The following is a 27,673-nucleotide window of genomic DNA, read 5'->3' as shown; positions in this document are numbered from 1 at the left end:
GCTGGGGCTTATTCCAGAGAAGATAAAACATCAAGACGGAAGAGCACTGAGCTCACTTCCTGCGCTGTACAGTGGCCTCCCTGGCCTTGCCACTCAGGCTTCTGGGGCTAAAATCACAGATTCATAGTGGCTGTAAGAAACTCCCTCCAGCTACCTGGGAGCTGAGAACATCCTGCCACAGCTCTGATTGTTCATGACAGAGGAGGAACAGCCCCTGAGGAAGCTGGCTAAGGGAGGGGGGGAGGGCCTTGGTCTAACATTTCAAGGTTCATGAGAATCATAGACAAAATCTGCAGCCAGGAGCACCTGCCTTGAGCGCCTACTTTCTTGCTGATTTCAACAGCAGGGTACCAATGATGGATTCTTTGCAAACCTCCTTGGACCCCTGTGGCTCTGTAGGGATTTATATCTTATTTGATGACAGTGACATTGATGCACAATATTTTCCATCTCTGCAAATGATTACAGATTCTATAGCTGATAGAAAGATTTTGCTACAAAATTTAACACTTTACACCATGAAAGAAACATTCTCCCTTACGTGCAGTCAACATTCAGGGGAAGGCTTTCAGGGATTTTGCTGAAAAATTCTATTCATCTTTTTTAAATCCTGGATACTGAGACCAGATACCATACCCAAGAGTTATGGAGCACATACAACCTGCCACGGTCCTCACTGCAGCACAAAAGGTTGTATGTTTCCAAAACTGCATTGCTAGAGCTTGATGGAGGCTGACATCTGAACAGAAGAAATGTGTAACCATCTCACTACAGGAAAACAGGAGGGGCAGGGAGGAGCTCGGAGCCAGACTCCTGGATCCACTCTCCACTCTGCCGCTCAGGGCCCGAAGGAGCCAGAGGCACCACCGCTCAGGCCACCGTGACCACCCACCATGGAGGGATGGCTTAGGCGACAGAAGTTCATCTTCTCTCAATTCTGGAGGCTGGAAGTCAAGACCGAGGAGTCGGCAGGATTAGTTTCATTCTGAGGATGGTGCCCTTCTCCCGAGCCTTCACATGGGAGCCCTTCTGTGCACATCCACATCCTTGTCTGCATTTCTTCTTCTTGTAAGCACATCATGCGTGTAGGATTAGGGCCCACCCTAGTGACCTCATTTAACCTTAATTATCTCTTCAAAGATCCTATCTCCAAATACACTCACATTCTGAGTGAGGTACTAGGGCTTAGGACTTCAACCTAAGAATGAGGCGGACATAATCCAGCCCATGACAGGGACTCTAATCAAGGTGCGTATAAGCAGGGCTGCACCACCCTCTGGGGCTCCAGTGTAAAGGCTGTTCTTGCCTTTCCCAGCATCTAGAGGCACCTGCACTCCTTGGCTGGTGGCCTCTGTTTGCTTCTTAAAAGTGCACCATGATAACCACTGCTTGCATCCTCACTTCACCTCCCGTCGCCGGGCCCTGTTGCCCCTGCCTTACAGGACAGGCCCACCCAAATAATCCAGGGGAATAGCCTCACCTGAAAACCCTTAAGATAATCACATTCTCAAAGTCTCTGAGTGTCTTCCATCATGTGACACAATATATTCACAAATCCATGTCCCAAGAATGGCGGTGAGGGGGAACTAATTTCAGCCTATAGTAACTATTTGATGTTTGTAGGCCTTTGTTTATGAGTCAATAAAATGTGAAATAACAGTCTGCTAGATAATTACGCAGGGCTCCTATAAGGATAAAATAGCACATTTGGTGAAAAGGTGTTTGTGTATTTCAGTGTCACCATAGATATAAGGTATAACCAACTGCAAATGTTTATATTATTCATTTCTGTACCTCCAAACTATCCTATACCTCATAGTATGAACTCATATGGATTAGAAACACAAATATTCAGTAAATTAAAGACATTATGCTTTTATTTATTTATTTTTTGAACACTCAAAAAATGCAATCAAAGTAATGTAGGGATTCCATAAAAGCTTGATTTGGCTCATGTACCCTTTGCTAGCAAGAATGTTTTTGCTCATTTGTAAATAGTAGGCACTCTTGTCAGTGAGATCCTCCAGCAAGCTCCCCCTCTTCAGAACACAGCAGGGAATCAGATGAGAAATGAACATAGTCGCTGAAGAACCGCAATGTGGATCACAACTTCCATCACTCTATCCAGAGAATGTATTTAAGCAATCATAAAACATTTATTTAGTTCTATTCCATAATCGACGCTATTTTTCTTTAATATTGTCTCACATCAAACCACCCTGAAACTTAGTGACCTAAAATAGCAATTGTTTTGTTATACTGCATGATTTTATAGGTCAGGCATCTTGGCAGGCTGTGACTGGCCATTTGCACTCCCTGTGCCATCAGCCAGACTCACTGAGAAATATGTAGCTGGCAGCCTGCCTGCATTGCGTCTAAGATGGCTTCATTCTCTGGCCCAAGGCCATGGCTAGCCCTGAGGAGCTGGGCTCAGCTGGGAGCCTCTCACCCTCAGGGCAGTCTCAGAGGCTCTACGCGTGTCTCTCCCGAAGGTAGGTGGGCTTTTTACCTGATGTTCAGGGCTCTAAGAGAGCCATCTGGAGCAGAAATCCCTTCCAGTCTTATAAGCCTGAGCCTAGAGACTGACACGGTGGGGTCCACTGTATTCCGTTGGTCGCGGCACTCATGAAGATGCTCCAGACTTAACAGGTAGAAAAGAAAGACCCATTTCTTGATGTGGGAAGTGTGGTAGAATTTTCAGCTTTCCTTAATCTTCCACAAAGGCCACCAAACTTGTGTTCCTTCTCCTCTGCCTGCAAGCGATCAAAAGAGAAAGGAAGAAGATACTGTCACAGATAAAGCTGTTAAATATCTTGATTGTTACTCGTAGTGGGCAAGCAAACTGCACAGAAACAAGACATGACAAGAATTATCAGGGGGGAAGGAAGAAAAACATCAGATGGTGGCACAGTAATTAAAAAGGGACAGCAACCTGGAGCTAACACGTGTAGGGTCAGCTAGCCAAAAGGCTGTGCAGTCCTTGAAGGCATCAGTGATTACAGCACATAGGGCATCAGGGGACGCTCATCCATCTATCGATTTGTTCAACTTAGCACGTCCTGAGCAGCTACCGTAAATGCAGCACTGGGCTGGTCATGACAGATATGAAGATCTCTGCTTCTCTGTAGGAAAGAAAAATGCAGCAATTGTTAAATACAGCGTAATATGATAACACAAAGAATTGTATTCTCGGTGATGACTGAATTAGCAAAATTATGTTGTATTAACCCAAATTGTTTGGGAAATGCAAATAAATAAATAGACAAATTTTACATCTATTCATTTTTCATTGCAATTATGCCTTAAAACATATCAATCCATGGGCCCTTAATTGCCGAGTTTCCCCAATGTCCTGAAAGATTCTGATATCAACAATTACTCCTTTGCGGTGGATATTACTATTCTCCAGCGGCGCTATCTGACTCAGCTATTTCCCAGTACTGGTGGATACTGGGAATGTCCCTGGCACAGTGCTGGGAGCTTGTGTTGCGCAGACAACACTCCCAGCCCTGGGGAGCGTCTCATTCCATTTGGCAAAAGAGATACACTCTACTCATAACCTGCACTGCTGTCCCTCTGGCACTGTCCAGCAACGAGAGCCCACTGCACATCAGGTGCTGTGACAGGCAGTGCCTGAGGGACAGACAGAGACCTTTCCCCGGTTGGATGTACATTCCCACAGGGAGGCTGATAAGAAGGAAGTGAACAGGTAAGTAAATACTCCGATTCAGAGAGCTGTAAGTGGTATGGAGAAGAAAAATCAAAGGAAAGGGCCCAGGTAGCCGGGGGCCTGCAGAATGGCCTGGGGGCTCTATTTGAGGTGAGGTGGTCAGGAAAGTTCTCTCTAACAGTGATACTTGTCCTGTTTTTAAATGTCTTGGGTCCTTAAGTTACATGCTCAGCCCAGTGCTTGAAACTTGTCATGAACTTCATAGTGGTTACAAATGCAAGGTGGAACCCTCACAGCAGCCAACCTTACACAGTGACCACTCATATAACTGTCTCTTCCTCCTCCTAGAACAGGGGTGTCCACAATGTGACCATGGGCCACATGCTGATTTGGTGAGGACTTTTTGTTTCTAATTTGTAGTAGTGGATACCACAAAAATTATGCACAGACTTTTTTTTTCTTTGCTAATCAACTTTCATTAGTATTTATGTATATATTGTGTGGCCCAAGGTGACTCTTATTTTCCAATATGCAACAGAGGTGGATACCCCTGTGCTAGAAGGAGCACACTGTGAGTCCACAGGCTGTGGCTAACTAGCCTAGAAATCATAAATGGTGATTTTGGATGGTGAGGTACTGCAGCCAGCTCCCAACCCTGGGAAGTGTCTAACTCTGGGGCCCAGGGTGCCTGAGAATGACAAGAAAGGAAGAGTCAGCAATAGATGCCCCAAATCTTTCCATCTAAGATGCTTCTTTGACATTTGCAGGATGGAGCAGGGAAGGACCCCACATTGAAAGCAATTAGAGACTCCTAATTTATTTATTTGCTGGTCTTCGGAATGGGAGAAATTAACTGAGCAAGGTGCCTGTTAGTTTAGGAATTCCAGGGCTAACTCATGCACATGTGTAAGTAATTAATGCCTCAGTAACCAACTCAGGATGAATTTGTACGACTGCCTTAGTCAGTGCGGTAAACAAATTTAAAAGTGAACAACGGCCTTCACTTGAGAGGAGAGGAGAGGAAAAGGGAGGGGAGGAGACGGGAGGGGAGAGGAGGGGACAGGAGAAGACAGAAGAAAGGAGAGGAGAGAGAGCTGTGAAAAGAGAGTCAGCATCATTTTTATTTTTGAGTAATGTCTTGGCTATTCGAGGTTTTTTTCTGATTCCATATAAAACAAAGTATTGTTTTTTCAAGATCTTTAAAGTATGACAGTGGAGCTTTAATAGGGATTGCGTTGAAATTATATATTGCTTTGGGTAGTATGGACATTTTAACAATGTTGATTCTTCCCAACCATGAGCGTGGTATGTTTTTCCATTTGTTAACATTCTCAGCTATCTCTTTTCTTAGAGTTTCATAGTTCTCTTTATATAGATCTTTCACGTCCTTTGTTAGATAAACTCCCAAGTATTTCATTTTCTTTGGCACTACTGTGAATGGGATAGAGTCCTTAACTGCTTTTTCAATTTGACTGTTGTTGGTATATATAAAGGCTACCGATTTATGAATGTTGATTTTGTAACCTGAGACACTGCTGTATTCCTTGATCACTTCTAAGAGTTTTGTAGTAGAGTCCCTAGTGTTTTCCAGATATATGATCATATCATCTGCGAAGAGCGAAAGTTTGATCTTTTCTGACCCTATGTGGATATCCTTGATCAACTTTTCTTCCCTAATTGCAGTGGCTAAAACTTCCATTACAATGTTAAAGAGCAATGGAGACAATGAGCAGCCTTCTCTGGTTCCTGATCTGAGTGGAAATAATTCCAGTTTAACTCCATTCAATATGATATTGGCTGTGGGTTTGCTGTAGATGGTCTCTATCAGTTTAAGAAAAGTCCCTTCTAGACCAATTTTCTTGAGTGTTCTGATCATGAAGGGATGCTGGATATTATCAAAAGCTTTTTCTGCATCAATTGAGAGAATCATATGGTCTTTGTTTTTTAATTTGTTTATGTGCTGAATTACATTTATAGATTTACGTATATTGAACCAGCCTTGAGACCTTGGGATAAAACCAACTTGGTCATGATGTATAATTTGTTTGATGTGTTGCTGGATTCTGTTTGTTAGGATCTTGTTGAATATTTTTGCATCTGTATTCATTAGTGATATTGGTCTATAATTTTCTTTTCTTGTTGGGTCTTTTCCTGGTTTGGGGATCAAGGTGATGTTTGCTTCATAGAACGTGTTGGGTAGTCTTCCTTCTTTTTCTACCTTTTGGAACAGGTTGAGTAATATAGGTACTAATTCCTCTTTAAAGGTTTGGTAGAATTCTGATGTAAAACCATCTTGTCCCGGGCTTTTCTTTTTGGGGAGATTTTGTATGGTTGATGTTATTTCCGAACTTGATATGGGCCTGTTCAACATTTCCACTCGATTTTGGTTAAGTCTTGGAAGGTGACGTGCTTCCAAGTAACGGTCAATTTCCTTCAGATTTTCGTATTTCTGAGAGTAAAGTTTCTTGTAATATTCATTAAGGATTTTTTGGATTTCTGAGGAGTCTGTTGTTATTTTGTCTTTGTTATTTCTGATTGATGAGATTAGTGATATCACGCTACCAGACCTCAGACTATACTACAAATCAATAGTGATCAAAACAGCATGGTACTGGCACAAAAACAGAGAAGTAGATGTCTGGAACAGAATAGAGAACCAAGACATGAATCCAGCTAATTACCGTTATTTAATCTTTGACAAGCCAATTAAAAACATTCAGTGGGGAAAAGATTCCCTGTTTAACAAATGGTGCTGGGTGAACTGGCTGGCAACCTGTAGAAGACTGAAAGTGGACCCACACTTCTCACCATTAACTAAGATAGACTCTCACTGGATTAAAGATTTAAACCTAAGACATAAAACTATAAAAATACTAGAAGAGAGTGCAGGGAAAACCCTTGAAGAAATTGGGTTGGGCGAGTTTTTTATGAGAAGGATCTCCTGGGCAATTGAAGCTGCTTCAAAAATACACTATTGGGACTTGATCAAACTAAAAAGCTTCTGCACAGCCAAGAGCACAGTAAGTAAAGCAAGCAAACAGCCCTCAGAATGGGAAAAGATATTTGCAGGTTATGTCCCCGACAAAGGTTTAATAACCAGAATCCACAGAAAACTCAAACGCATTGGCAAGAAAAGAACAAGGGATCCCATCGCAAGCTGGGCAAGGGACTTGAAGAGAAACTTCTCTGAAGAAGACAGGCGCACGGCCTTCAGACATATGAAAAAATGCTCATCATCTTTAATCATCAGAGAAATGCAAATCAAAACTACTTTGAGATATCATCAAACTCCAGTGAGACTAGCCTATATCACAAAATCCCAAGACCAGAGATGTTGGCGTGGATGTGGAGAAAAGGGAACACTTTTGCACTGCTGGTGGGAATGCAAATTAATACATTCCTTTTGGAAAGAGATATGGAGAACACTTAGAGATCTAAAAATAGATCTGCCATTCAATCCTGTAATCCCTCTACTGGGCATATACCCAGAAGACCAAAAATCACACCATAACAAAGATATTTGTACCAGAATGTTCATTGCAGCCCAATTCATAATTGCTAAGTCATGGAAAAAGCCCAAGTGCCCATCAATCCACGAATGGATTAATAAATTGTGGTATATGTACACCATGGAATACTATGCAGCCTTAAAAAAGATGGAGACTTTACCTCTTTCATGTTTACATGGATGGAGCTGGAACATATTCTTCTTAGTAAAGTGTCTCAAGAATGGAAGAAAAAGTACCCAATGTACTCACCCTTATTATGAAACTAATGTAGGACCTTCACATGAAAGCTATAACCCAGTTACAACCTAAGAATAGGGAGAAGGGGGAAAGGGAGGGAGGCGGAGGGAGGGGGATTAATGGGATTACACCTGCGGTGCATCTTACAAGGGTATATGTGAATCCTAGTAAATGTGGAATGTAAAGGTCTTAGCAAAATAACTAAGAAAATGCTATGAAAGCTATGTTAACTAGTGTGATGAAAATGTGTCAAACAATCTATGAACCAAGCGTATGGTGCCCCATGATCATATTAATGTACACAGCTATGATTTAATAAAAAGAAAAAAAGAAAAAGAAAAGAGAATCAGCAGAGCTTTATTCTCAAATCAGAGACCAGCCAAGACAAATAGTCAACATATTCTGACCACATACTGTATGGTAGTCTCCATTAGCTGCTTTATGAACATAATTCTACTAAATTCTTTTGACCTGAGAGGTAGTTTCCATTATCCAAGAGGCAATGTAACTTGCTCTATGCCAAAAAGCTAGCAGGTGATGGTCTAGAAGTGAGTTCAGAGGTACTTGACTAGAAAGTCTTTGGGGAATTTTTTCCCATTTTACCAGCAGCAAAAACAGTTCTGTGTATACAAGTGCTAGTCCTTCATCTGCTCTCCATGTCTTTGAAAAATAGCAGTCCACAACTATTCAGATGGCTTTTGATGCATCAAATGCCTCTGCAAAACACACGATGTTTCATCCATCTCATAATTCTGTGTGTTGGCTGGTGGTTCTCAGGGCCTATGCCAGCTCAGGCGATCTTCACATCTGATCAGTCAGTCACGTGCAGAGGTCAACGGCAGGTCAGGGCCTCTCAGTCCTTCATTTTCATATCCAGCATCTACCAGGGCAGCTTGGGTCACACCACTGGTGGTCTTGGGGTTCTAAGAGAAGTGGGAGAGGAGAAGCCTAGGGGAGTCTGCACTGTGGAGCCTCGGCTGGGTCATCCCCCCTATTGCCCCACAGACCATGACAAGCCACACGGGGAACATCTCCCATGGGCAGGGGTTCTGGGCAAGGAATGAGTGTGGCCATCTTCTAGCATCCTGCTCTGGGCAGACTCGGTTCCTATGTTCACTCCCTCAGCCAATGTTGGTAAGTGTTTTATTCGGGACCAGAAAGAAAGAAAATAAAGCAGACTTTGACCTGAAGTTTCTGGTCTACCATGAGAGCATATGGACAAAGTGGTCAGAGGCAGGTGTCATGTGCAGGGGTGTCCTAGTCAGCTCAGGCTGCTGCAACAAATGACCTCAGACTGTGTGGCTTATAAACCAAAGAAATGTGTCACTCACCATTCCAGAGACTGAGAGGTCTGAGGTTGAGGCACCAGCAGGTCTTGTGTCTCTCTGGTTCACGGGTGACACTTTCTCACAGTGTCCTCACATGGCAGGAGGGGCAAGACAACCCTCTGTGGCCTCTTTTTTAAGGGCACCCATCAAACATGAGGGGTTCACCCTTAAATCCTAATCAGCTTCTCAAAGGCCCCATGACCTAATATCACCATCCTGAGGGTTACAATTATAACATGAATTTGGGGGGGAACATAATTTTTCAGACAATATCAAGGGGATAAATAAACTATTAAAGTGTCCTAGAGAGAGGAAGTTACAGCAAGGATAGCTTCATGAAAGTGGTGACCTTTGGTCTGAACGCTGAAGGATGGTGGTGCTATGCCCACTCGTGTGTCTGAGAGAAGGTATGGTGTCCAGACACTGCCAACCAGTCCCTGGATGACTGTGGGGACTACGCTCTCATTTCCTCTTAAATGTAATGGCTTTACATGCTTGTATTGTTCTGTTTTGTAATCTGCAAGTTTCTAGAGTCCTATTCTTTATAGAAACTGTTCTTTTTCCACTTTCCAGCTCCATCATCTTGGCGTCTGTTTTCTGAATCAGTAGGTGTGAGTGAGGAAGGGAGGAAGTGTATATTCTTTTAAGCAAACTGATGATCCCTGGGTTTCTTACTATAACCTAGATCCAGAAAGGTCATTTTAGGAAAGGGACAGGCCAGAGCAAGAAGCCTGAGTCAGGGCAGTGTTGATTCCATTAAGAGGTGGAAATCCCTGAAAGGGGAGCCTTAGGGGCTGCTGGAGCCAGAGAACAGTGTGAGTCAAAGCTGACTCTGAGACTCCTGCTTGGAAACAGGAGGGTGAGGTGCTGTGGACAAGGCAGGGCAACGAGGCAGGGAGCCTGCTGTGGGGTGCATTGAGTTTGACGTCTCTGTACAAATACAAATACAGTGGGAGCTATTTAGTGCAGTGCTGGACATGTAGATCAGGACCATGGGGAAAGCTGGAGGCTGGAAGGAGAGTCCTCAACAAGGGAACTGGCTGGTGAAATCGTAGGTGCACAGGAGATCACCCAGAAGGAAAAGCTTTACCAAAATGAGAAAAGGAGAGATAGGGGATGTTTTACCTAGCAGAGGAGAGAGAAAAAGGGGACAGTGCACTAACTATAGTAGTAAATGCATCATCATAACCCAACAGCCTAAACTCAACCTTGATTGTACATCAAAAGCTCTAGATTGGGCATCATGAGTAGGGAGACTTCAGGTTAACTGCGACTTCCTTGTAAGAACCATTTCCCACAGCATAATTTTCAGAGGACATTCTCTTCTGGACACAGTGGCAGGGTGGTGCAATGGATGGGAACACTGACTTTGAGACAAAAGCTGTAAATTCAAATCTTGGCCGCACCTGACTTTGTGGACGTAGGCAAGTCACTGAACCCCACCTGGATTTCTTGGGTGTACACTGAGGAGGGTCACCCTGAGGATTGCTGGTGTTCTGAGTTAGGTCCTGGGAGTAGCTCCTGGCACAGAACGAGCACTGCGAAAGTACAGTATTAGATGTTTCTATTTCTAGATACACACACCCAGAAGGAAAGAAAATGATTGGAACGTTGTGCCACCTAATGAGTAGCGTTGGTAACAAGGACTGAGATTGTTGACTGCGTATGTACAACTGACATTCCAGTCAGCGGGTCTGAACAGAGGGGCACAGGGACTTGAGGAGGCTGAGTGAGGAGTGGGGCCACAGTACTGTCAGGAGCAATCTGCTCAGTACCAATAAGGTGGGGTACTTTGTGGTCATGGGCTAGAGAACTGCCAACCCACCTTGCCAGCTGCAGACGTGTGCTGAGCACCACTAGACCTTCAGCCTGGACCAAATGCTAGACGTGACCATGAAATTAGTCACATAGGACAACAGAGCCCCTGTGGCACAAGCTGTAGAAAAAAGGAGCAGAGAAAGTGATGTAAAAAGAATCTCGTGTGCACTGTTTTCACGTACTTCAGGCTGCCCTGGAGGGGCATCTGACTTTGACATCCAGGGAAACGCTGAGAACATACTCCAGATTCTGCAATGCTGGGGTTGGGGGAGCGTATGGACGTGCGGCACCTAAGGAAGGCTAGAACTGATGTGTGCTGTCGGCGATCCTTCAGAGCTCTTCCTTGGGTCTCCCTCTCTCTTTCTCTCTCTCTCTCCGTCTCTCTCTCTCTTACACACATACACACACACACAGACACACACAAAAAAAACCTGGTTCCACCCTGCCTGTAGAATAAGGTTACCCTCCTTACGATGGCCTTCAAGGCTTTCTGTGATTCAGCCCCATTCTTCTCTCATCCCCATCTCCCGTGATTCTGGGGCTCTGTCCAGCAGCTGAATAGCTTACACCTCATGGCCTTAGCATGTCAAAAGTGCTTACACCTGGCTACCTTTAACCCTCTATTCATTAGGTAAATTTTAGGCATGTCAATTCTTCCCTCAGTTTAAATTTCCTTCATGGTAACACCCATCTTGCTGAGTTTTGTAAGGAAAAGTACTTTAAACATAGATAAATATTGTTCTTACATCACCAAACATACTGTAAACACCATAAAAGCTGTTCTTATTTTTATGATTATTTCATTAACAACAAAGGTTTTTGCTTATTATGAATATTAGGAAAATGTAGAGAAGAAAATTAAAATGGCCCCCAATTCCATTTCGCTTAAACACTGTTCATTTCCTCAATCATATATCTAAAGATATCTATTCATAACTTCAGGAATTCATACTGCACATAATTTTGTTTCATGATTTTTCTGCACAGCACTATATCACAAATTTTCCTCATGTTACCAAGAGTTTCTCAAAAGTATTATAAGATGTATACTTCCTTTTTATTCTATTTAATAGATTTACTTCTGTACTCCACCAATCTCCAATTGTTGACTATGGAAGATCTTCTGAAAATTTTCTGTTATAAATAAACTGTGATGTGCATATTGTTTGAATAAAAAACTACTTCTGAAGCTTTATTATTTCCTTTGCATGATTCATAGAAACTGGATGAGTGGCTTCACACATATAAACATGGAGGGATCTTTCTACATATTTGATACTTGTTTTCCAAGTAGTGATACTGATTTCACACCCCCTCCCAACCCCTAATAAGGTTTCAAGTTCCCTTCTAGTCACCTTTCCTCCAACCCTGCAACCTGGGGAGGACATATCTCTGCCCTTAGAAACTATAACCAAGAGGCTTATCTTCTTCCCGGGAGTGGAGACTGTCCTTCCAGATGTGTGGACAGTGGTGCTCCCTGCTCCCCACTGCCCTGCCAGCCATCTTGGTCTCCCAGAGGCCCTGGCTGTGGTTGCATAGCTGATGCCAGGTTCTGGTGAGCATGTAGTGATCACGAGTGCAGGCACACAGCCAGATGGCTGGAGTCAAATGTTGACAACACCTATCACTCATCCCGTGTCCTCTGAGAAGGTGAGGTGACCACTGCCCTTTGGTATCATCACCCAAGAAACAGGGATAATAGTGGGACCTTCTCTGCAGAGTTTATGGTGAGGATTCAGAGAGGAAATAAAGTGCCTAGGTGAATATGGAATGATTAGAACAGCTGCATTTTCTTGAGTTCAGTTCTTTCATTGCTCTATTGATACCTCTGAAAATTCCACAACAGAATGACTTTCTAACAGCATGTTCCTGTCACAATAGCTGCAGCAGGTAGAAGGATGTCACAAGGAAAGCAATTCCACAATGGATGAATGCAAACTTAGCCTGCAGTTGGACTGTGCAGTCGGGTGGAGAAGGTCTATGACAAGCCTTGTTCTAATGCTCTTTGTTCCATGAAGCAAGGCTCAGATTCTAAAATTAAACCCCATCTCCAGTACCCTAAACTGCCGTGTGCATTTGAGAGTCGCCTGCATTAAGAAACATTTTTCGTCTGATCCCATTACCATGGTTACATTTCAAAGAGCAAGAAATATATGGCTACAGCTTTTGTCAAATCAGACCCACTCTCCCATGATTCCAGTCCCTTGCTGCAAAGTGGCTGATGGCTGCTCTCCACGGGAGCTCGTTGAGATGGCCCAGGAAGGACTGGGGACAAGGAAGGTGGGCCTGGTTCCAGGATGTACAATGGCTCCCTTGTTCAGAGACTTGAGCAAGCCCTCTGATATGACATCAGTTAGTGGCATGGTCTGATGTGGAGTCATTTGGTAGCACAGGAAAGATAAAGTCCAAGCTGGAAAAAATGCCCATCAGCTGAGCCCAAAATGTAAGCCTTGGGCATGCAGGGCACCTGCCGCAGAGTTCAACAAGGTCACAGACACACAGAGAATATGTAAAAAGGAAACAGGAAAGGTGGAGGCATCATGAGCTCAAAAGAACACACTTCCTCCCCCCTCAATCTTAGCATCACTAAGATACAGAAATAAGAATCAAGCAGACAGAGAACAAGGCATTACCTTTTTTCATGAAGTGGTTTGGAAAGTTTGGCTTAGTACTCCAGAAATGTGGGCTTGCCAATATGTCATTAGACAGCCTAGTGTCATCACTGTAATATCCAGAGGCCACAGGCCTCTTCCTGGCTAGGAAGATTCCTAATGAGAAGCTCCCTGCAGGCAGGCAACCAAGCAAAGAGAAAGGGTGGAGTTGGATATGCCCAGTTCTGTCTTCCAGACTCACCATTAGAAAGAACTTGCCCTTCCAGTGGGGTTAGCAAGAGCTCAGCAGTTTTACTTTAGTCCAGGGGTCAGCAAACTTTTCTGTAAAGGTCAGATACTAAATAATTTAGGTTTTGTGGGCCACATATGATCTGTGGTATAATTTTCTCTTTCTCTATTTCCCCTAACATCCCTTTAACCATATTAAAACAAACATTCTTAGCTCATAATCCAGACAAAAACAGGCCTTGGTGCACCTGTAGCTCAGTGGGTAAGGCGCCAGCCACATATACCAAGGCTGGCGGGTACAAACCCGGCCCGGGCCTGTTAAACAACAATGACAACTACAACAAAAAAATAGCCAGGCATTGTGGCAGACACCTGTAGTCCCAGCTACTTGGAAGGCTGAGGCAAGAGAATGGCTTAAGCCCAAGAGTTTGAGGTTGTTGTGATCTGTGATGCCACGGCACTGTACCCAGGACAACAGCTTGAGAATTTGTCTCAAAACAAACAAACAAACAAACAAAACCCACACCTTGAACCAATCTCTCCTCTGGCTTTTGCTATTCAAAATGCATGTTCTTGAGTTTGGTTGTTTCAGTTCTCTCTTGATACCCCTGAAAATTGCCACAACAGAATACCTTTCTACTGTCACACCACCATCACCATAGCCACATCCAGGAGCAGAATGTCACAGCAAAGCCAACTCCACAACTGATGAACCAGCAGCATCAGCATCATGTTACAGGTGGTGAGAAAGTCAGAATCCAAGGCCCCATCACACACCTACTGAAATGGACTCTGCAATTTTAACCTGAACATAAGTAAAAATTGAGAAGCAATGATATGGAATATCCCATGTGAGGAGATGGGAACAGGTGTCGTTTCTTCTAATAGCAAAAACAAAAAATAAACAAAATCATGGAAACTCCCTGAATGAAGTTTGCTTCCATCAAGTTACCTACGGATTGCAACCTGCCTTTTAATAGAGTTTCTATAGGTATGTCTCTGTCCCTCTCTCCCTCCCATAGACAGTGAACTCGTTGGGGACAGGGAAACAGAACTAGCCTACCTCTGAGTTCTTAGTTCCTTACTTTGCAAAAATCCCCTCTCTTGAAGCCTTAGTCTCCTCCTTTGAAAAATGGGACTTCAAATTCTTCCTCCCAGGTTGTTGAGAGAATTAGACTATGGACATTAAAGGCTTCTCTCTGTGTCTGGCTCATAACTGGTACTTAGTAACAACAGCCATTTCAAGGGTGATGGGTCCTGCTTTCACGGAAAGCACTGAGAAGATCCATGGCATTACTCTGGGAACAGATCTCCAACAGAAGGGGACTGCAGAGTGGCTGAGGCTCTGAGCATCTTACCCACCCACATTCTGGCCTGCAAGGGGCTGCTAATATCTGCAAAGCAATGATCTCAAGTTCTTCTCCTAAGATAGGAATTTCAGGGGCATAATCATTTAAGTTCTGTCATGGCTATGTCTCACGATGGTGCCCCAGACATCAATAATTACTCACACAACAGAAGCAGCAGCATTCTGACAGTGCCCAGAATCTGAGATGCTCTGCCTGGCACCTGCTATTGAGTGTCTTGTTGGTAATGAGTGCCATCTCCTGGATATAACTAGAAATACTTTGAAGATTACTTTAAAATTATTGTATCCCAAACATCTGAACTGATGCTTATTAAATATCTTTCTCCAGCACTCCTCATTAATGGATGAGATTAAAAAATATATGCAACTGGAAGTTCTAATATTTCTTTCTACACTCCAGTAGATCATGACAGCATTCTAAAGATCTAGGGAATAAAAAATGAGTATCTATCTCAACATATGTCTATTATAATATTATATATGCTAAATCATGTGTATATAATTTCATATTGTATTCTGCACTTGATGTAAAATATGACCATTAATTCAATCAATCCATCAACAAATATATATTGAATTGATTGAGTGTCTCTTATTCTGTCAGGCACTGTGCAAGGGGGCTAAGGGAACGAGGGCAAGTTGATGGCATAACACTTAAACAAGGGCTGGGAAGAAGAGAGAATTGGGCACGACAATGTCTGGGGTTTAGACATCTGGATCACAGGAAACAGCCAGTACAACAGCACTGAGGCAGGGGTGTGGCTAGAATGTGTGAAGAGCAGAGGAAGTCTCTTTGGCAGAAGTGACTAAGCCACCTGGTGAGAGTGGAAAGAAGACAGGAAATCAGAGAGGAAGCCCAAAGGTGTGTCCAGCTGGACCTTAAGGACATTGACTTTAACTGGGTGAAGTGGAAAATCACTGGAGGACATTGAGAAATGTGTGACCTGACCTTGCTGACATTTAAAGGTATCATCTGAGCAACTGAGAGGAGACTAGCACTTTGGGGCAGGGCCCAGGGCAGAAACAGAGCCCATCAGGAACTGCTGAGTTTATCTAAGTGAGAGACATGAAGGGCTCAGAGCACAGGCATTGCTGTGGTGATGACACATCAAAAATTAAAACTCAGAGGATGAGATAAAAAGTGGTTATAATATTCTCGTTTCACATCCCAGATAAATCATGACAGCAGGTCATATTGAAAGTCACTATGCAGGCATGGGGAAGTGATTCCCTCAAGCAAATATTATCTATCAAAGGATGACTGAATAAGGACAATGGGACACTATGCAGCCTTTAAAAAGAAAGAAAATCCATTACCATTGGTGACATTTGTGACAATGTCAATGAACCTGGAGGACATTACATTAAGGGGCATAAGCCAAGCACAGAAAGACAAATACTGCATGATCTCCCTTGTATGTGAAATCTAAAACAGTCGGACTCATAGATGCAGAGAGTAGACTGATGCTACCAGGGACTGGGAGAGAGCATGGAGAGATGGTAGTCAGAGGACACCAAGTGTCACCTGGACAGAAGGTATAAGTTCAGGAGATCTATTGTACCACATGGAGGATTCAGTTACCAGCAATGCGTTATATACTTGAAAACTGCTGAGAGAGGAGAGAATAGATGCTAAGTGTTCTCACCATACAAAATAGGAGAAGCATTTAAGGTGAGGCCTATGTTAATTAGTTTCATTCAGCCATTCCATAATGTATACGTATTTCAAAACACCGTGTTGTATACCATAAATACATGTGATTTGTGTGTTTATTTAAAAACTAAATGTAGATTCACTCTGGGAGACAAGATGGCTGACTGAAGCCAGCTTTCCACAGAGGCTCCCATCCAGAAGGAGAGTTAAAGGACAGAAATTTAGCAAGTAACCTGGTGGATTAGAGCTGCACCAAGAGAGAAGGTTGAAGAACGCACATCAACCACGCTGAGGCAAACTATGACCCCAAAGATACAAACTAAAGGTACAAAATCCATCACCAAGCAGACGGGAGTCCCCTCCCTCATGAGAATGGCTCGGCATGCCCCACAAACAAATGAGCAGAGTTCAAAGGTCCTCCCACTACACTCCATGGGAGAGACCCTCAAAAAACTGGACCTACCTCCCCTACTAGGGGAGAATGCCACAGCATTCTCCTGCCAGGCATAAAACTGTATAAAACTGTATATATTCTCTACCTGCAACTCTGAGCTCCCAGCACTCCCCTCCACTCTCACTCTGAGGTCTGGAGGCCTGTCCCCCAGGAGTACAGATTCTTGGGTGATTTCTCAAGGGTTGTGGACAAGGCCTAAACTAGAGCTAGTCAGTGCTGACTCTGGGGCACAGGAATGAGGAGAGGATGGTCGGCTGACAGGGAACCACACCGGAGCAGCGGTGCCCCGATGCGCAGAGCAGCAACTATCTTTTGACAACAATAGGGCTCGATCCCAGATATTCTGAAGCCACACCCCATGTCTCCCTGGGCAACCAAAGGAGGCTGGGCATCTACTCAGGTGGCAACCACCACGGAACAGATCCGGGATGGAAACACAGGCCCTGTGAGTAAAGGGTTTGCCTCAGGCAGTACCGGCCTGGGTGTAGTGTGGGGACTAGAAAGGCACACACAGAGCCGGGAAGTTGCCAGGGCAGGGCTGACCCAGAGGACGGCTTTACTGAGCCTAAGACGCACCCGGCCCTCAAGGGATCATCAGCCTATAGACAAAGGAAGACAGGAGGCTAGAAATGACAGGTAACTGAATACAAACATGCAGGAGCAAAGACAGGGCCTGAGGCACAGGCTCTAGGAACTCAAAACAGCTTCTCTTCTGCAGGGGAATTTAGCAGGGACAGAAAAAAAATTCCCACAAAGCTGTTCTGTTCTGTCAGTAACATCAATCAGGGGCGGGGACTGAGTGAACACCCCCAGCCTCCATCAAGCACCAAGGTTGTCAGGCCTCACCTGCTAGATAGAGGAAGAGTGCAGTGCCCTGGCTCAGCAGAAATAGACTTCCTTGTGATTCAGGCAGGTGCAAACCCCTGGAGCATCTTTTCACTACAGGCAGCTGGGTCAAAGCCCCGTGGGACTATCAGTGACTGGGCGTGACAGAGGTGCAAGGTGGTGAAGGAGGCATCAATCTTCCCAGACTGATCTATTTGCTGGATGGGTCCTCCTGACTCCACGGAGCACTAGAGCAAGCCATACCAGAGTAGTCACCAGACCCCTGAAATCCAGTTGCCAGAGACCTTTTAAACGCTCCCACCTGAGACAGGTGCCGACTGAGACGATTGATTTGGACCTTTTTAACTGAGTCAAGCACCCAAGGACTATTCAGGTGGTGCCCTGGGTGTGTGGTTGTAGGAAGGTTTGATTTTCCTTTTCCAATTGTTGCCTGTGGGGAGCGGGGTGACTTAATTGCTGGTATTTCTCCACTGCTGAGACTTCAACCCAGAGTAACTGTTTCACTAGGATCGAACAGAGACCAGCTAAAAACAAGACAGAACCACATACCCCACCACACCAAACAGGTCCCCAGTTTCTCAGGGCATAGTACTGTATGGGTCCTCAACAAACCACCAGAGGAAAAATCAAATGGTGTAAAACAATCATGGGGTAGAATCAGCAGAAAAACTCTGGTAACATTAATAACCAGAATAGATCAACCCCCCCAAGGAAAGTTATGGCAGATGTAACTGAAGATCCTATTCATAAACAGCTGGCTGTGAGGTCATAAATTGAATTCAGAATTTGGATTGAAAATAAGATTAATAAAATGGAGGAAATTTTGGAATTAGAAATTCAAGCAGCAATTTGAAAATCGGAATTAGAAATTCGAGGAGAAATTCAAAAGTTGTCTCAAGACTTTAATAAATTTAAAGACAAAACCACCAAAGATTTTGACGCACTAAAGCAAGAATTTGCAGCCCTGAAAGATCTGAAAAATACAGTAGAATCCCACAGTAACAGAGTGGAGCAAGCAGAAGAAAGGATTTCTGACATTGAAGACAGAACCTTTGAATGCTCCCAAACTCTCAAAGAGGAAGAGAGATGGAGAGCAAAAATGGATCATTCTCTCAGAGAGCTCTGGGATAATTCAAAGAAGGCTAATATCCACCTCATTGGAATCCCTGAAAGTGATGAAGTGGCCTCGCAAGGCACAGAGACCCTTCTCCATGAAATTATGAAAGAGAATTTTCCAGACATGCCAAGAGATTCTGAAATTCAGGTAGCAGACAGTTTCAGAACCCCAGCACGACTCAACCCAAATAAGACATCCCCCAGGCATATCATAATTAACTTCACTAAAGTTAATATGAAGGAGAAAATTCTGAAAGCAGCCAGATGTAAGAAATCCATTACCTACAAAGGGAAGAAATTAGATTGACTGCAGGTCTCTCTGCTGAAACCTTTCAAGCCAGAAGAAGGTGGTCATCAATTTTTAATCTCTTAAAGCAAAATAACTTTCAACCCCGGATCCTGTATCCAGCTGAACTGAGTTTCATTTATGATGGAGAAATTAAATACTTTAATGACATTCATATGTTGAAGAAATTTGCCATAACCAAACCAGTTCTTCAGGATATTCTCAGACCTATCCTCCATAATGACCAGCCCAATCCTCTACCACAAAAGTAAATTCACTCAGAAACTTGTGATAAAACACCAACTTCTACAGTGGTGAAAGGATTGAAAATGTCCACTGGACTTTTGAAAAACTTGATACCCAAAATTTTACCATACTTATCAATATTCTCCATTAATGTGAATGGCTTAAATGGTCCTCTAAAGAGGCACAGGTTAGCTGACTAGATACAAAAAACTCAGGCCAGATATTTGTTGCATACAAGAGTCACATCTTACCTTAAAAGACAAAAATAGACTTGGGGTGAAAGGATGGTCACCCATATTTCAAGAAAATGGTAATCAGAAAAAAGCAGGTGTTGCAATTCTATTTGCAGATAGAATAGGCTTTAAACCAACAAAAGTAAGGAAGGATAAGAATGGTCACTTCATATTTCTTAAGGGTAATACTCAATATGATGGTATTTCAATTGTAAATATCTATGCACCCAACCAGAATGCACCTTAATTTATAAGAGAAACTCTAACAGACATGAACAACTTGATTTCCTCCAGCTCCATAATAGTCGGAGATTTCAACACTCCTTTGGCAGTGTTGGATAGATCCTCCAATAAGAAGTTAAATTTTAGATTTAAACCTAACCATCTAACATTTGGATTAAGTAGACATCCACAGAACATTTCATCCCAACAAAACTGAATACACATACTTCTCATCAGCCCATGGAACATACTCCAAAATTGATCACATCTTAGGTCACAATTCTAACCTCAGTAAATTTAAAGGAATAGAAATTATTCCATGCATCTTCTTGGATTACCATGGAATAAAAGGTGAACTCAGTAACAATAGGAATCTGCATACTCATACAAAAACATGGAAGTAAAATAACCTTATGCTGAATGATAGCTGGGTCAGAGATGAGATCAAGAAGGAAGTTGCCAAATTTTTGGAACAAAATGACAATGAAGACACGAATTATCAGAACCTCTGGGATACCACAAACGCAGTCCGAAGAGGGAAATTTATAGCACTGCAAGCCTTCCTGAAGAGAACGGAAAGAGAGGATGTTAACAACTTTATGGGACATCTCAAGCAACTGGAAAAGGAAGAACATTCCAAATCCAAACTCAGTAGAAGAAAAGAAATAACTAAAATTAGAGCAGAATTAAATGAAATTGAAAACAAAAGAATTATACAACAGATCAATAAATCAAAAAGTTGGTTTTTTGAAAAGATCAATAAAATGGATAAACCTTTAGCTATCCTAACCAGGAAAAAAAGAGTAAAATCTCTAATCTCATCAATCAGAAACGACAAAGATGAAATAACAACAGATTCCTCAGAAATTAAAAAAAACCCGTAATGAATATTAGAAGAAACTTTATTCTCAGAAATATGAAAATCTGAAGGAAATTGACCGATACTTGGAAGCACATCACCTTCCAAGACTTAGCCAGAATCAAGTGGAAATGTTGAACAGGCCCATATCAAGTTCAGAAATAGCATCAACCATACAAAATCTTCATAAAAAGAAAAGCCCGGACCAAATGGTTTCACGTCAGAAATCTACCAAACCTTTAAAGAGGAATTAGTACCTATATTACTCAACCTGTTCCAAAAGGTAGAAAAAGAAGGAAAACTACCCAACATGTTCTATGAAGCAAACATCACCCTGATGCCCAAACCAGAAAAAGACCCAACAAGAAAAGAAAATTATAGACCGATATCACTAATGAATATAGATGCAAAAATATTCAACAAGATCCTAACAAATAGAATCCAGCAACACATCAAACAAATTATACATCATGACCAAGTCGGTTTTATCCCAGGGTCTGAAGGCTGGTTCAATATACGTAAATCTATAAGTATAATTCAGCACATAAACAAATTAAAAATCAAAGACCATATGATTCTCTGAATCGATGCAGAAAAAGCTTTTGATAATATCCAGCATCACTTCATGATCAGAACACTTAAGAAAATTGATATAGAAGGGACATTTCTTAAACTGACAGAGGCCATCTACAGCAAACCCACAGCCAATATCGTATTGAATGGAGTTAAATTGGAATCATTTCCACTCAGATCAGGAACCAGACAAGGCTGCCTATTGTCTCCACTGTTCTTTAACATTGTAATGGAAGTTTTAGCCACTGCAATTAGGGAAGAAAAGGTGATCAAGGGTATCCATATAGGGTCAGAAGAGACCAAACTTTCACTCTTCGCAGATAATATGATTGTATATCTGAAAAACATCAGGGATTCTACTACAAAACTCTTACAAGTAATCAAGGAATACAGCAGTGTCTCAGGTTACAAAATCAACATTCATAAATCAGTAGCCTTTATATATACCAACAATAGTCAAGCTGAAAAAACAGTTAAGTACTCTATTCCATTCACAGTAGTGCCAAAGAAGATGAAATATTTGGGAGTTTATCTAACAAAGGACGTGAAAGATCTCTATAAAGAGAACTATGAAACTCTAAGAAAAGAAATAGCTGAAAATGTTAACAAATGGAAAAACATACCATGCTCATGGCTGGGAAGAATCAACATTGTTAAAATGTCCATACTACCCAAAGCAATATACAATTTTAATGCAATTCCTATTAAAGCTCCACTGTCACACTTTAAAGATCTTGAAAAAATAATACTTCGTTTTATATGGAATCAGCAAAAACCTTGAATAGCCAAGACATTACTCAGAAATAAAAACAAAGCAGGAGGAATCATGCTACCAGACTTCAGACTATACTATAAATCATTACTGATCAAAACAGCATGGTACTGGCATAAAAACAGAGAAGTAGATGTCTGGAACAGAATAGAGAACAAGAGATGAATCCAGCTACTTAACTGCTATTTGATCTTTAACAAGCCAATTAAAAACATTCAGTGGGGAAAAGATTCCCTATTTAACAAATGGTGCTGGGTGAACTGGCTGGCAACCTGTAGAAGACTGCAAGTGGACCCACACCTTTCACCATTAACTAAGATAGACTCTCACTGGATTAAAGATTTAAACTTAAGACATGAAACTATAAAAATACTAACAGAAAGTGCAGGGAAAACTCTTGAAGAAATCGGTCTGGGCGAGTATTTTATGAGGAGGACCCCCTGGGCAATTGAAGCAGCTTCAAAAATACACTACTGGGACATGATCAAACTAAAAAGCTTCTGCACAGCCAAGAACACAGTAAGTAAACCAGGCAAACAGCCATCAGAATGGGAGAAGATATTTGCAGGTTATGTCTCTGACAAAGGTTTAATAACCAGAATCCACAGAGAACTCAAACGTATAAGCAAGAAAAGAACAAGTGATCCCATTGCAGGCTGGGCAAGGGACTTGAAGAGAAACTTCTCTGAAGAAGACAGGTGCATGGCCTACAGACATATGAAAAAATGCTCATCATCTTTAATCATCAGAGAAATGCAAATCAAAACTACTTTGAGATATCATCTAACTCCAGTAAGATTAGCCCATATCACGAAATCCCAGGACCAGAGATGTTGGCGTGGAGAAAAGGGAACACTCCTGCACTGCTGGTGGGAATGCAAATTAATACATTCCTTTTGGAAAGATGTTTGGAGAACACTTAGAGATCTAAAAATAGATCTGCCATTCAATCCTATAATTCCTCTACTAGGTATATACCCAGAAGACCAAAAATCACATCATAACAAAGATATTTGTACCAGAATGTTTATTGCAGCCCAATTCATAATTGCTAAGTCATGGAAAAGTGCCCAAGTGCCCATCGATCCACAAATGGATTAATAAACTGTGGTATATGTACCCCATGGAATATTATGCAGCCTTAAAGAAAGATGGAGACTTTACCTCTTTCATGTTTACATGGATGGATCTGGAACATGTTCTTCTTAGTAAAGTATCTCAAGAAAGCAAGAAAAAGTATCCAATGTACTCAGCCCTATTATGAAACTAATTTATGGCTTTCACATGAAAGCTATAATCCAGTCATAACCTAAGAATACGGGGAAGGGGGAGAGGGAAGGGAGGGAGGGTGATTGGTGGGTTTACACCTGCAGTGCATCTTACAAGGGTATATATGAAACTTAGTAAATGTAGAATGTAAATGTCTTAACACAATAACTAAGAAAATGCCAAGAAGGCAGTGTTAACCAGTTTGATGAAAATGTATCAAAAGTTCTGTAAAACCAGTGTATGGTGCCCCATGATTGCATTAATGTACACAGCTATGATTTAATAAAAATAAATAAATAAATAAATAAATAAAAACTGAATGTAGAATACGAAATTCTGAACACAATATCTAAGAAAATGCCATGAAGGCTATGTTAACCAGTTCGATGAAAATATATCAAACTGTATATAAAATTAGCATATTATACCTCATGATTGCATTATTGTACACAGCTATGATTTAATAAAAAATACAAAATTTTTAAAAAAAGAAAATAAAAAATATTAAGCAGCTGCATATCAAATAGTGAGCACCTGTATCACAAACTCTTGTGCCTAACCATGAGAGCCCACCTGGGAAATTCTAGCTCAGGAGGTCTGCAGTATGGTCCAAGGATCTGAGCGTTTACAAGCTCCGTAGGACCCTCTGATATAGAATACCGAGGCCCAACACTAGAGAAAAGAAACTACAATAGAGCAAAGAAGCAGAGGAGACCCTCCCCAAGGGCTTTTCAAGCCTCCAGGTGCACAGCTGGAAAGGGCCTGCAGAGCGGCAGGCACATGCATGCTCTATGTCAGAGTTCTTTCTACTGCAGCTCCTGGGGTACTGAGGCAGAGAGATAAAGGCAGGATTCCCATTCTTGACATTTTGTAACACTGATGTAATGACGCTATTAATGACCTATCATCCTACATTTGTAAAGTGGTTCCCCAACCTTCCTGTCCATCAGAAACCCCTACAAAGTTTATTCAAAGGCCCATCCCTGACACCTTATAGCAATTTCCATCAGGCCTGGCAGATGTTCTGCACTTGATAAGACAAGGACCCAGGTGATTCTGAATCAGATGGTCTAGCATTTGAAGGCCATGAGACTGCCTGTCTTCTTCCTTCCTTCCTCCTCCTTTTTCCTTCCTTTCTTCCTTCCCTCCTTCAATCTTCCCTCCCTCCTTCCTCTCTCCCCTCTTCCTTCCTTCCATCTTTCCTTCTTACCTTACTTCCTTCCCTGCCTCCTTCTTTCCCTCCTTTCCTCCTTCCCATTTATCCTTCCCTTCTACCAGCAAATACTTCCCTGAGTATCTTCCTCCCCAGGACTGGACTTTGTGACCCTTACATATCAGGTATTCCAAATACAGTACATCCTCATTATCCACAGATCCATACTGTCAAATTTTCAGCTTGCTCAAATTTACTTAGGAATCTGCAAAACCAATATCTTTGGTGATTTTGTGCTCATTTGTGGACAGGTACAGAGCAGCAAAACTTTGAGTCTCTCAATATGTGTGCTTCCCACTGAGATTGAACGAGGTGTTCTCTGCTTTCTTGTTTCAGCCCTCAAACTATAAACAAGAGTCTTTTTTGTGTGTGATTTATTTAGTATTGTGCTTTTTTTTTTTTTTTTTTAGAGACAGAGTCTTACTTTGTCACCCTCGGTAGAGTGCCGTGGCGTGTTCACAGCTCACAGCAACCTCCAGCTCTTGGGCTGGGGCAATTCTCTTGTCTCAGCCTCAAGTAGCTGGGACTACAGGCGCCTGCCATGATGCCTGGCTATTTTTTTGTTGCAGTTTGGCCGGGGCTGGGTTTGAACCCACCACCCTCAGTATATGGGGCTGGCACTCTACTCACTGAGCCACAGGTGCCGCCCAGTACTGTGCTTTTTATATTTTTGTTCTTTTGTTGATGATTCAACAAAAGATGATTGATGATTTCATCTGCTGAAATGGTGGCCAAGAAGAGCCCAGAAACCAAGAACAAGGAGGCTGTGGTGTGACTTACAGGGAAAATATACGTGTTAGAGAGGCTTCATCCAGGCATGAGCGAGAGTGCTGCTGACTGCAAGTTCAATGTAAATGAATCAACAAGATACATCCAATAAAAAAAAGAAGAGGAAATTCACCAATCCACGTGTGAGGCCACTCCAAAAAGTGTTAAATTAACATCTATGATGTACAATGAAGGAATTGGGACAAAAATGGAAAAGTGGATTTGCTAAATGGAAAAGCTAAATTTGTGGATTTTTGAGATGACAAATGATTATCTAAATAAAATTTGAAAGTGTGAGATTGAAAGCCAAAGAAATTTACAATCAGATTACTCATAGTCAGGAAAATGTGAAACTCTTCTCAGCTAGCACTGGCTGACTCACACAATTCAAAAAGCAATATAATGTGAAAAATGTTAAAATTAACATTTTACCCTAACTTAAAGGTAAGTTCTACAGAGCCAGAGTCTATGAAAGAATTTTAAAAAAATCTGCTGAGTATTATATAGGAAAAGGGTTAAATGGAAAAGCAGATTTTCAATGTTGATGAGATTGGCTTTTTTTACAAGCATGATGTTGGCAAGGAACATATATAAAGCAAATTTCTTCTTGGAGGGGTTAGTTTTCCCTAATCCAGAGATCACAGTGACTTTACAGACTCTAACCCCCATGAATAGTGAAAATCAACTATATATTTCTTAATATAAATATGAAGGTTTATATCTTCATAATAGGTGGAATATTTATATTTTCCTAATTTTTCCCCTTCCTTTGCTCTGTAACCTTTCAGGTCCTCCCTCCATGAGGTAGTCACTATTTCCCCACTCCTTGGAGCAGTATCAGTTTTTTTTCTTGTTCTGGGAAATATAATATTGGAAAAGTGATGCTGTGCTCCTTCTGAGACTAGGCCTCAAGAGGCCCGGCAGCTTTCCCTGCTCTCTCTTTGAACCCCTGAGATTGACATATGAACACACATAGGACAGAGGCAAGTGTTCGAGCCAAGGTCATCCTAGACCAGTCAGTACCTTGCCAAGTGCTGGGCAGGTGAGCAAGCTTTGGTACAAACTGGAATAATTGCCCAAACAAATTCACCAACAGAACCAACCTCAACCTGTAGACTCAGGAGCAATAATAAACAGGTGTTATTTTAAGACATTGACCTTTGGGGTAATGTGTTATACAGCTAAAACATAACTAATATAGATGTTGAGAAACTCTGTCCAATTTCCTTGATACTCTGTCTCAGATATAACTTCGAATAACATGTTATGGAGATTAAAGGAGAATCAGCTTCAATTCTCAAGTATTTAATGAGTCACAAGATTTTGTATGTGTTGGACTTGACCTCTGGAATAATCCTTAATGTTCACACCTCCAGAAAAGGTCTCATACCAGAAGTGTGGCATGGTAATATTGTCCTAATGAATGAGCAATTAACCTGCATGTTGGAGAAACAAGTATCTGTGCCCACAGTCCTCTAACAGCCTTACTGTTTAGATCAGTAACACACCCGCTTCTTTAACAGTGAACACCTGTTCAACATCCATGTATGTGTAACCCCAGGGCATTTTTATCTCTCACAATGGTAAGTTAAAGGAGTCCAATTCTGTTGTATGAATATACACGGTGAGTTTAATGTTGAGTAATTATTCATGCTTGTTTTCTTTCTGTCAAAATTCCTGCAAATGCCCCAGTTTAATGATGTAATTTTAGACTTGAACATCTCAAAGTTATGTAATTAATTATATTCAGCTTCAATAAAGATCACTAATTGATTCAAGCCACCAGCAGGACACCTGAAAGTGTCAGTTACACATTACGAATGGTCTCATGAGGCCTAAGTATGACAGCTAATTAGATTTCTACATTTTTTTAATTAAATTTTGTTTGGCTAAGGTCATACATTTAGTCCACAGTTGAATGTTTAATACCTAGTTTTAAGTTAATATTCACTGAAGAACTTGAGTATTATAGCACTAAATATAATTAAGAGCTAAAATGCATTAAGTGTATTTCCGAATTTTGATAATAAGGAAAAATGATAATTGTGTGACTTATTAATGCCATCTTAGAGCATTTAATAAGAAGCCTGACTAAGGCCTATCTGTCTCAGGAAATGTAACTTTGTTTTACTCATTCCCTATTCACAACTTTCTCAAAAGTTTGTGATTAGGGCCCACACTTTCTCAAATCAAAGGTTAACTTACAGAAAATCAGAAAAATCAGGTTTTCATTGGTTCTGCTGCCCTAGACATTTGAGGGGAAAGATGGGTGTCATGAAGAATGTGGAGTTTTGAAAAGTGAGTAAAATTTTGAAAATCTGAATGAAAAAAGAAGAGACCCCAGTGAGGATTCACAACATGAGAAATGGCATGGAAGTGGGAATGGTCTTC

The sequence above is a fragment of the Nycticebus coucang genome, chromosome 4 (assembly GCF_027406575.1).
Source record: "Nycticebus coucang isolate mNycCou1 chromosome 4, mNycCou1.pri, whole genome shotgun sequence".
NCBI lineage: Eukaryota > Metazoa > Chordata > Mammalia > Primates > Lorisidae > Nycticebus > Nycticebus coucang.
This window is presented reverse-complemented; position numbering follows the sequence as displayed.